Consider the following 11,999-nt stretch of genomic DNA (forward strand, 5'->3'; position numbering starts at 1 on the left):
CAGAACTTGTTCATCTGTAAAATGGGGTAGTAATCGAGCCTTGCTTGGTTGTTGCAGAGATTACGTGAAACCATTAGATCCGAGAGCCCCTGGCCAGAGTGCCCAGTGATTGGGGACCGTGTGGCCCCAGGCTCATCTCCCTCCGCTGCCCGATCTGTGTAGGGACAAAGCAACTTGCAAAAAGGATGGAGAAGCTGGTGCTCTGTCAGGCTTTCTCATACTCGGTGCCCAGCTTCGGAAAGGGTTGTGTTGTTTGTTTGTTTAAAAAAAGAGATTGCTGTGTCTCTAGCCGAGAAGCCTAATGGTCTGTTTCACGGAATCCACATACCTCTCCAACCCCTACCCCACCACCAATGCGACGAAGAATGCACGCTGACCTCGAGAACCAGCGAGACAAGGCGAAACGGAGAATTGTCCGAGTCAACGACGAGGAAAGGAAGAAGCAACACACAGAGGACATGGATGTGCCAGGAAGGGTTCTGTCGTCCTGGCTAGTGGGCGGGTTCCCTGCTTCTCCAGGAACGAAGGGCTTTGGAGGATGGGCTCAAGGGTGGAGCCAGAGCGAGCAGACTCACACGAAGGAGGTGTCGCAGGAACCAGGAGCAGCTTTCTCTGTTCCTCCCCCAACCCCACCCCGCCCCCGTGTTGAAGGGATCATAGGAAGTGACTATCAGGCTTCTCCTCCTTTGTCTCCTGCCCCTTGCCCAGGTATTTTCCAGCCCTGTCTGAAATCATCCCATTTTAGGGCAAGGTTCCTCGGAGTTCCAGGCTAACCATTGTCACAATTGCCGGGAGTTCATTATTGTCACTGTAGATTTCTGCGCCCATCCAGATGCTGCGGTCGGACAAGCCCTCTCGGTGATAGTCACGTCTGATGCTGTAATCCGAACCTCTTGTGATATATACAAACAGACGCTTCACAAGAGGCTAAAGTGATGGGCAGAACTGTGGACTGAGGAACTGGAGTTGACTGGAGGGTGTGTGGTCGGTCTGATTAAATGGACAGCACTCCTGGAAATGGGTTTTGATGGGGCGACAAGTAGGTGAGTAAGTTAGAGCATGGAGTCCTTGGCAGGGCCGGGTGATGGCAGCCTCACAGTGAGAAGCACTGGCTGGACTCACATGGTTTGAAGTCTGGGGCTTCGTGCCCATTACAATGGAAGGCGAGGTTCCCAGGAAGAGGGAAGGGGGCGGAGCTCAGAAGAAAGTGTGAGCCAGCCCCAAAGACAAGCCTTCCGAAACAGTTTTCTGAAGCTGACCCCCATGCAAAAAGGATGGGGGTCAGAGGAAGTCGCTGAATTATTTCCCAAACTCCTCTTTCTAGATTGCTAGAGAAAAAGCTCGTGGTGTGCGGGCCTTGGATACTGGAATGAGGCCTAGGTCAAATGGATGGAGGGCAGAGGGATAATTTTTCCTCTACCCTTCTAACTCTTCTGGTGGAGTCTGTAACAAAAGACATATTAATAAGAGGAAAACGTGTTTGTTAACATGTATACCCCGTGTATACATAAGAAACCCAGGGGAAAATGAGTAATTCCAAGAGGTGGCTTAGAATTCAGACCTAAATACCACCTTCGGCTAAAGACAACAGGAAGAAAGGTGTGGGAGAGGCCAGTACCAGGGAGGTGACCGGGGAAAGTATGGTAAATAAGAGTAAGATTTGTTATGCAAATATACGTCAGTGTATCTTAGATAAGATTCTTGTATAGAGAGACCTTACAAACGGGAAGTTTCCTTTATAAATGTAAATTTCCCTTACTAAAGAAGAATTGACTGTCTTCAGAGCTTCTCCTGAGTAGGCTGTTTCTCAAAATAATCAGCTCAAAATCATCCTTATGCTAAAGAGGCATATTTTGGGATGGCATGTGCTGCCACTCTTTAGTGACAGCTTAGAAAAAAACCACACCCAGTAACCTTCCCTGGTGTTTTACAAGGGCCACACACTTGGCCGCATCATGAGAAAGCGACTAGCACACCTGCGGGTTCTTTGCATCCAATTTTCATAGGTGATATTGCTCATTCAAAGGTAAAATTCAAATGCTACCGCCTTTTCTTACTTGTGCTTTTTTTCCATCGCTTGACTCAGTGTGACCATTCCCCGCTCACTGCTGCTTCCTGCCGTCAGATGTGGGGCCAGAGCCACAGACTCGGAGCAGAGAGAGGGGAGTGGGCCCTGGGCCTCTGCTTGTCCAAGGTCATGCTGATCCGCTTGAACAAAAGGAGCCCCTGCAGCAGAGATTTCCTCCCGGCAACCCTTTCGGCTAACGCCGTATTACATTTCAAAACAGTTGTTCTGCTCTCCTGGCCTGGCTCGTTCCCTGTCCTTGACCCGCTCTGGCGATGAGAAGTGATCCCAAAAAGCCCCCTCAGGGCGTGCCCGGTCCGCTGCAGCCTGTCCTTCATGCCCGTCTTAACACCCGTCCTGCAGGGGCTGAGGGCTTCTCTCCCCAGGGCTAGGGTCACGGTGACTGGCTGTCGCCACCGCCCCCGGCACAGTGTGCGCAGCCAGCTGTCGACAGCGCGGTGCCACCAGTAAGGCCTGCTGCGTGGGCCCCGGCGGCTGCTGTGTGCGTGTGAAGGGGGTGACAGAAGTGACGTCATTCCGTTAGATCAGGAGCACCGTGCGGAGCCAGTTAGGTCAGCTCCACTGTGGAGTAATTAGCTGTGTAGCCTTGGAGACGCCCCTTCGCCTCTCTCGAGCTGTTTCCCCACCCATGGAATAACAGTAACTAACATTTACTATGTGCCGGGGACGGTTATGTATTTTATGTATCGAGTCCTTTGCTCCTCCAGCCGTCTGTAAGCTACATTTCATGAGGAAACTCAGAGAGGCTGGAGTAACTTGGGGACCCATGCAGTGCCGGCAGAAGTAGTGGGGCCCAATGGTCAGAATGGCCAGCCCGGTCGATGCCATCGTCATCGCTGATGGCAGCTCCGTTCTTTAAGTCACTGTAAGTCCTTGATGTCTTGGCTGTTTCCCCACGCCCAGGCTGCTTGCTGTCTTCCACTTCCTCGTGGTTTCCAGTAGATTCTGGATTCCGGCCACAGATTTCGTCCCTATCAGATTCCTCCCTGGACAAGCCCTGGCCCCGAGGCTGACTCTGCTGCAGAACGGTCTCACTGGCTGCCCCAAGCGTCCCCCAGTGTTCTGAAGCCACCGTTGCTCTGTGAGTTGTCCTTTGGCAGAGTCCTAGTGCCCCTCCGGGACACACCGCTCAGCCTCCCTTGTTCCTGGCACCCGCTGGCTCCTCAGCCAAGCCAGCCACTCGGCCGTGCGTGCCCAGGACATGCCTTCAGGGGGTAGTTTCCGGTCCCAGCTCTGCCTTCAATGAGCTGAGTGACCTCCAGCAAGTTCCTTCGTCCCTTCCCACCTTGGCTTCTGCATCTGTCGGGTCCACCTCCTCAGATCCTTACCGAGTACTCCCAACGTGCCAGGTACGAGGTATGAAGGAAACTGGCTCATGGCCCCTGCCCCAGACACCCACAATCTAATCAGCGAGATGAATGTCAACTAGTCACTGAGATTCGGGGTGATAGCATGTATAAAAGAAGTACACAAGGTGCCATGGAACAAAGATAAGGGACTCCGTGTGAGCTGGGGATGGGGGTGGGAGGATCCAGAAGAGGGGGAGAAAAGAGAGGTCTGAGCTGGGCCAGGAGCAGTGGACAGGAATTCAGAGGCGGGAGGGAGAGGCATTCCGAGCGAGGGAAGGGCATGGAGGGAGACGTGGGGGCTATGGAGTCTCGGGTGCAGAAAGCGATGAGTAACCCAATATGGCTTCTGAAAGGGACCAGTGGAGGGAGACGGGAGGCGTGGAGGCTGGTGAGAAGGGGACAAGGCCGCAGAGGCCCCGACCTGGCCCCTCAAGGGGTCGCCTCGTGGGATCCGGGGTTGGTGGTCCAGACGAAAGAGGATAGGGAGCTCTGGGCAGTGAGGGCGGATGCAAAGCCTTTGCTAAGGCGGAGTGGGAACCTCTAGAACCCACGGCTGAACCACTGGGAAGGGTGCGAGGAGAGACACGGGAGCCATCTGTAGTGCCAGGCTGAGGGAGACGGGCACAAATGTCGATGTCACAGACAGCTCTCAGGCCCAGTTCAGCCTGCAGACATGTCTTATCCACCCCATGTTTTCCATTTGAGTTGATGGCTAGAGTTTAAAAATCATATGTTATCTAAAATATGTGGCAGTTCCGGGTCCACCAGGTGTCCATGCTTGTGTGAAGCGTCGTATTTCGGTTATGCCAGCTGGATGCCGATTGAGTTCCACACCAGGTTTTGGGCCACACTCCCCAAAGGATTTTTGGCCACACTCTCCAAAACAGTGGAAGTAAGAGGAATAGAGGGTGGTAACCTGAAATCTAGGATCCAGAAACTGAAAGCCCCGACCTATTTTTTGTCGTTTATGTGTTTGCTTATTTTTGTTTGATGTGAACTTTTCTGTTCACGTAAGGAACTACAAGGGACAGAGAGACAGCTGGTGGCTAGTCCTTCCCCTCCGCTTCTAGCCCTGGTCCTTCTGTCTGTGCCGGGCCTTGCTCTAGCTATGGCAGACGGGCATTGTTCATCCTCCAAGAAGTCCTGATCACAAAACTTCTGTCCTCTTGTTACCCTGAGGAATACTTTTTTTTTTTAAACGCCTACAGCACCTAGTCTTCCTAGGGGGTCTCCCATCCAAGTGCTAACCAGGCCTGACCCTGCTTAGCTTCCGAGATCAGATGGGATCGGGCTCGTTCAGGGTGGCGTGGCCGTAGACCTGAGACGTACTTCTGTTTGTCGGTTCTGCATCTGATTCTGGAGCCATAAGATACAGTCACCGTCATCATAGCAACTGGTCCTGAGCTGCCTCCGGCCCCGTTTTAGTTTCCTGGGGCTGCTACAAACTTGGTGGCTTAAATTGGTAGAAATTTACTCTCTCTGAGTTTGGGAGGCTAGAAGTTCGAAATCAAGGTGACGGCTGGGTCATGCTCCCTCTGAACTCCCTGGCAGAGAGTCCGTGCCTCGGCTCGTGATCACATCACTCCATCTCTGCCTCTGTCACCGTCACATGGCCTTTTCCTCTGTTGTCTCTGTGTCTTCTCTCTCTCATAAGGATACTTGTCATTGGATGTAGAGCCACCTTAATCCAAGACGGTCTCATCTCAAGGTCCTTATCTTAATTACATTTGCAAAGACGCTTATTCTCAAAGGTCGTATTCTGAGGTTCCAGGTGAACATATCTTTTTTGGGGGGCGGGGGTAGACACAATATTCGATACATGAACCTCCCCAAACAATTTGTTCCGGTTGTCTATCACTGTGCAACAAAGGACCCAAAACTTAGTGACTTCAAATAGCAATCACCGCTTTCTTATCTCTCATGGTTTCTTTGGGTGGAGAGTTCGGGAAAGGCTCGGCTGGGCGGTTCTGGCTCCCAGACTTTCATTCAGTTGCAGTCCCATAGTGGTTGGTGCTGGAACCGCCTGGAGCTGAGGCAGCTGGGGGCTGGGCAGGCATCCTTCCTCTTCATGTGGCCTTGGGGCCTCCCCATGTGGCTTCCCCATGTGGGCTAGTTGGGCTTCCTCACAGCATGGCAGCGGGGGAGGGGGGACGGGGGGATCAGACCCCTTCATGGAGAGCAAGACAAGAGAGCTTGCATTTTGTGATCTAGCTTCCTGAATCACCGAGGGTCACCTCCACCGCTCTATCATTCAAGGCAACCACAAAAACCCGCCCCTCCCCCTGGAGGCACAATGATTCTCTGCAGTGGTGACGCCCTCTGCAGATGCAGACTCGGGCTCAGCAAAGTGAGTAACTGCCAAGTTATTACAACTAAGGGCAGAGCCACACCTAAACCTAGGAAGGTGACTTCAGAGCCCATAATTATGACACATACCGCCCGTGGTCAGTTTCTCCTCCCCAATTCTCTGTTCCTTCTACCTGGGAAAACGGGCCTGACCCAGCCCCAAACTGCTACCCAGGATGGTTTGGGGATGGTAGGGGGCAGTATGAGGGAGGCTAGTGGACAGGTAGCCAGGTGACCTGGCTTCCAGCTCTGGCTCTGCCGCTCCTATTAGTGTGGTCTTATGTAGTTTACTGTTCTATAACGCACCGTGCCTGCCCATCTGCCTTTAATGGTTGTCACAGGTGAAAGGAGCTTCGATAGGTTGGAGTGCTTGGTTAATACTCTTCAAATAAAAGGCATTGTGTGTCTCTCCGAGTTGCCCAGAGTGCCGCGAACATCTCGGCTGCTTTACAGATACGTGTTGATTTTAATTTAAAGGTTTCCTACCAGACGCAGGAGGAGCAGCACCTCCCAACAACTCAGCCCTGTAACCAGGACCCGTTACCAAGGAGACCATTGGGTAAATCATCAATGAGGGATTGTGGACTTTGGAACTTTGGGGGGGTCCTTCCTGCCCCAAAGTAGCCAGTGAGTAAGACTGGGGAGGAAATGAAGGGGTGAATCTTTCAGAGCATTCCTGTCACTGAGGGCTGTGTAAACAAACTACTCCCAATTCAGGGCTTAACATGCGAATGCATTTTTATCTCTTGACAGGGCTGAGTTGGCCAGTTCCTCTCAGCTCTGGGGGCGGGGCGTCTAGACAGGTGCCATCAGAGAGCAGCTGGGGCTGTGGTCACCTGACTGGGATGGCTGTCCGAGATGGCAGCTCAGGGCTCCAAGAGCAGGTAGAAACGGCCAGTCCTCTCAAGGGCTGGGAGCAGATCTGGCTCAGCATCATTTCAGCCGCACTCTGTTGGTCAAAGAGCTGCAAGGCAGCCTGGATGCAAGGGGGTGGAGGGATGGACTCTGCCTCTGGATGGGGCAGGGGCGTGTACGCACAGGGAAGGCAAGAACTGATGGCCACCGCCTTTGGAGGCAAGCTACCACCCAGAACAAGGGACAGGTCCCACTTCTCAGGCTCCTGAGCTGCCCAGCTTAGAAGGGCTGTTGCTATGACAACATGGGGGGGAGGGCCTGGCTTTAGCAGAAGTGTGGGGACAGGAAGAGACCCCTCAACAGAAAAGCCACAGGCAGCCTTAGTCCCCTCCCTCATCACCCAGGCTCTGCTGCTGGCTCGCCCTGAGCAATGGGAACGGGGCCTGGCACAATCCCAAGGCTCCAAGGTCAGGGTCACGACATAGAGGCCTGTACGTGGCCACCATCCAGCCTGGCCTCCCTCGCACATCCTGACCATGGCTCTGACCAAGCGGCTGGATGGCTTTGTGGGAGTGGTGGCCGCTAGACAGCTGTGCAGGCACAAGGCCGGATCTGAGGCAGGAGAGCAGCCAACAAAACGGTCCCCTCGATGACTTGGGTGGCTCCCTTTAATAACAAGCTTGTCACCGGCCCATTTAGTTGCAGTTCTCAGGCGTAAAGGAGACAGAGCCTCGTTTGGTCGGCCCCCCAGTTCCTCGCTTCCAGCAGCAGCTTCCTTTAAAGGTGCCCCCCACTGCCTTGCTTTCCCAGCGACCCTGACCCACCAGCTGATCTTCCCTTCCTGTGTCCTTTCCCTGTCCCCTCTCTCGGACACTCCTGGAGGCCCTCGAAGTGTGCTGGGCTCCAGGGTCAGCGGGAACCACCCTCGAAAGTTCACATGTGCTGTACGAATTTCCTGCGGCTGCCGTAACCAATCGTCACAAACTGGTATCTTCAAACAACAGAGATTTATTGTCTCCCGGTTCTGGAGGCCAGAAGTCCGCGATCAAGGTGTCGGCTGCGTCGGTTTCTTCCGAGGGCCCAGAGGGAGAGTCCATTCCAGGCTCGACTCCAGCTGCTGGCGTCTACAGCCCTTGGCCGATAGAGTCACCACTCCAGCCGCTGCCCCCAGTTCCACACGGCCTTCTTCTCTAAGTCACCTTGTCCCCTTTGCTGGTTCTTCTGGCAGCGCTGTCATTTATTTAGGGCCCATCTTAATCCAGGGTGATCTCATCTCAATCCGGACCTGAATCATATCTCTAAAGACCCAATTTCCCGATCAAGTCACATCTCTCTTCGAGAGACCGTTTCACCCGGCACATGGCAGCATGGGACATTCACCCAGCCACGCCCAGAGAATCTTTCCACCCAGGATGCTCAGCGTTTTCGGGGAAAGCGGGCAGGTGTACATGAGACAGGCCCCTGGCTGAGCGCATGGTGGCTCAGGCGACTGCCTTCTTCCTCTCTGAAAAGTGGAAACGCAGTTAGTGATTCCAGCTGGGCTGCCCTTTTGCGCTTTTGTCTGTGCAGGTCCCCAAGCTTCCTCGTCCACTCCTGTCGATTTCTCTCGGTCTCCTTGCAACTAGAGCAGATCTGTGTGCCCTGGGGCAAGGCGTCGTTTCTCTGAGCCTGGGCTTTCCTACCTGTAACGTGGAGGTAATAAGACCTGCCTCACAGGGTTGTTGCGAGTATTAAATGAGATCTGATTTCGCAGTTTCTAGCATGGGTCTGACCCAGGGAAGGTGCCCAGTGACTAAGCCGACAGTCACAGGCATGGCCAGGTTTATATTAGCTGTTGCATTAAATGCTTCCCCTGATCTAAACCTTGGGGCTCCAGGAACCAAGTACTATTTTTATCTCCATTTTGTATAACAAGGAAATTAAAGCTCAGAGAGATTAAGGAACTCGCCCAAGGTCATTCAGTTCGTGACAGCAGATCTGAGACTTGAGCCCGGTTTTTCTCGCTGTAGCCGGATCCTAAGCTCTAGGTGACATGAGTAGGAATAAAAATATCTCCTCCTATGCCCCGCTGGGGGCCCCATGGCCCGTCCCCAGGCTTCTAGCCTGTTCTCTGGACTCACATACCCGCTAAGAGGGATCATTCCTTGTTCATCTCTAAATGGCCACAAACATGGTCACCTGGGAGGTATCTGTTGGGGTTTAATTACATGGGCAAAGGCGGAGTGAGTTACGGGAGTGAAGGGGGGTGTTCAGCTCAGCAAACACCTGCTTCCTCTTCCTCCACACAAACTCTCCTCTCTGCAGTGGTGGCCGGCCAGGCCTGGGGAACCTGGGATGGCTCCTGCAGGTCCAGAGGAGGTCAGGGAGGATGGCCTGTCCTACCAGCTGCTCGCACCTGCCCTGGCAGGGGTCCGCAAACGATGCTCCGCGGAACGATTCGGCTCTCCGGTAAAATTTCACTGGAACACGACCATGCCCATTTGTTGACGTGCTGTCTGCCCGCTTTCACACTACGATGGCAGAGTTGAGTAGTTGTGATGGACACCACCAGCCAGGAAGTGAATCACTTTGCTCTCTGGCCCTTTACAGAGACCGCCGACCCCGAGTTAGGGCTGTTTTCAGTCTGCTCTCTGCACGAGGCGGTTTCTGTCTGGGCTTCTGTGTGGGCTGGTAGAGAAGGGAAAGGATTTGTGTTTTGAGTAAGAGACAGTCTGTGGGGGTCACGTCTCTGCCAAGCTGCCGGGCTGGGCTCCTTTAGGACGAAAGCAAGTAGGTCTGACGCGATGCTCACCCAGGGGCCTGGGTGTCCTCCACCCCCACCCTGAGTCTCGTTGGCCACTGAGCAGCTGCAGCCCCCAGCAGAGAACCACGCATTCCCTTTGTCCCCTAGGGCCTCCAGGGCCCCCGAGTCTCTTAGGCCATCCAGTACTTGAGGAATTCCCCTCCCACCCCAAAATGACTTGCAGGGCCTGGGGGCAGAGGTGTGTCCCCGAGGGGCCAGAGGCCACTGTAACTTGAGCTCAGCTATTAAGGTGACTGGTTTATGCCACTAGCTGGAGAGGCCTGGGCTCCCTGCCACCCCCGCCTCTCTCTCCCTCCCAGGGAGATGTCCTGAGGACTTGCCTCCTGTCCCTTTGCCCCAGTCCATGGGGACATCCCCTTTTAGGGACAGAAGTGGTCTCTTCTGGGTTCCCTTTCCTTGCTCCTGGTGCATCCTGGGTTCTCCATGAACTGCTCCCCCGGCCACTTTCCCAGACCCAGGAGGGGCTGTGAGTGAGGGACAGCTTGTCCTGGGCAGACTCCAGCCACGTGGAGACTTTAGCGCCCACACCCTTGCAAGGGGTTTCCAACAGCGAATAAACAAACACAAGTGCACATAGCCGCATTCCTCCTCGCTGCCCAGTGAAGGTGCGCCAGCCCCCGGCTGTTCCCTTGGACAATGAATTCAGTTCGCCCAGGCTGGCTTCAGTGCCTGCTGAGCCCAGAACCCCCGGCTGCAAGCTGGCTCCTTGGGAGAGTGGCCTCGGACGCCCAGCCCCCTCACTGTCCGGGCTGCTGCCCCAAGGATTGATTTTGTAAATGCGTTCTGTGCTGACTCCATTCTGTTCTATAGCATCTCTTTCCCCTTGGCACCGTAGCTCCTGCCTGCTGGCTGGTCTGGCCAGAAAGCCAGAGGGGACCATATGTCGCATACCTGGGGGCTCAGAGGAAAGAGGGCAGAGCCCTGCTCGGAGCCAACGTGGAGCCCGCCTTTTCTCCCACCTGCCCTGGAACCCAGGTCCCCATCCTAGCTGATCTCACTGGCTCCCTCAGACTGAAAGTGTCCACGATGGGCCAAGTGACCCCACCACCACCCACACACACAGAAGAGTAACCTGCAGCTTAGCAGGGCTGGAAACTTTTTGAAGAAGGCAAAATGCATTATTTGTTAACACATTTACTCACTGTGAGCATTACAGATGTTTTTTTAAAATCACAAAAGGAATTCACACTTCTTAAAAATTTTAAAACAAGATCAGAGTTCTGAAGATGAAGATGTCCCCATACCCCTGTTTTCTACTTCCCCCATCCCATTCCCTGGAGAAGCCAGTGTGGGCTGTAGCTTTCCAGACATTTCTGTGAGTCTTGCAACGATTCCATGAGATGCACAGCTCAGCAGCATAGACGCCAGTTTATGGGCAAGCCAAATGCGGCCCGAGGATGTCAAATTGTTTGCCCCGAGTCTAGCAGCGAGGATAGAGGAGCTGGGAATGGGGCCGTGGAAGAACGGCGAGGGCTTCAGGCCCGGGAAGGAGGCCGGTGGGGAGAGGGTACTGGAGGGACCCGCAGAACCAGCAGAACCCACTCCCACTTCTGCTCTGCTCTTGGCTTTGGCATTGGGCCACAGCCTCGTCTGTTCTGGAAACCAGAGAACTGGAAGGCGATGGATTCAGACCCAACGATCCCAGAAGAAGGCTAGATGAATCCCACTCCACCTATAGAGAAAGGTATACACGAAATTTCTGGCAAGTGATTTGGCCTGATGAAAAACGCGTTTTAAACGGGTATGTACTATCTTGCGGGATAAGTCAGAAGTGTGACCGTTTTGCTGTCATAGAATGAATACAGCTTGGTCTTGTGAGCTAGTGGAGAGCATTCTTTAGTCTGTGACTCTTCATACAAACACCGACTCTGTGAATAAAAGAAAGTAAATTTGCATTCTTCGTATTCCTCGGGCAAAATACAATCTGTTCACCCAAGAAGCAGGTGAATGGCTGTTTTGAGCTTTCTGTAAAAGCAGCATCTCTCCCTCCCTTAGAACCTACCCAAAGTCTAGTCTGAGTGTCAAAGTCCTACCTACGACAAAGAAAGTTGCGGCATCATAAGTCTACACCTTGTGGTACAAGAAAAAATACACTTTGTCTTTGTCCCGTTTCAGGCACAGAGCTCCTAAAACCCTTCTAATCGCCTAAGTGATAAGAATGTCATTCCTTATTTGTAACAAGCCTTTCTGATCACACCTGAGTTTATGCTAATAAGGTGACCTGGGGTGGGGTCCCTACAAGGCCTTTGAGTAGTGTTGGTCACCGGAAAGACCAAGCGTTCAGCCCCACCCACTGATGAGGCAGCACTGGCCACTAAGCTGTATACAAACTCTTGAACAACGCCAAGATTTGATGAGCTGCTAGGTTGGTGCCTCCATGGGCCAAGGGGATGGCACACCTCAGTTCCACCAGGACCGAAGCTCCAGCGCTTGGGACCCTTCTGTGCCTTTATTTACGTACCTCTTCACCTAGCTGTTCTTCTGTATCTTCCGTAAGATCCTTTGGAATAAACCAGTAGTCTAGTAAGCAAAGATTTTCCCGAGTTCTGTGAGCTGCTTT

At 53.5% G+C, this 11,999-nt stretch overlaps 1 pseudogene; it reads right to left on the minus strand.

Moving 5' to 3' along the window:
- Positions 1-4,634: 4,634 nt before the first annotated feature.
- On the minus strand, positions 4,635-4,753 carry LOC120600520 (uncharacterized; annotated as a pseudogene).
- Positions 4,754-11,999: the final 7,246 nt, after the last annotated feature.

This window comes from Pteropus medius, unplaced genomic scaffold (assembly GCF_902729225.1).
Source record: "Pteropus medius unplaced genomic scaffold, Ma_sr-lr_union100, whole genome shotgun sequence".
Lineage (NCBI taxonomy): Eukaryota > Metazoa > Chordata > Mammalia > Chiroptera > Pteropodidae > Pteropus > Pteropus medius.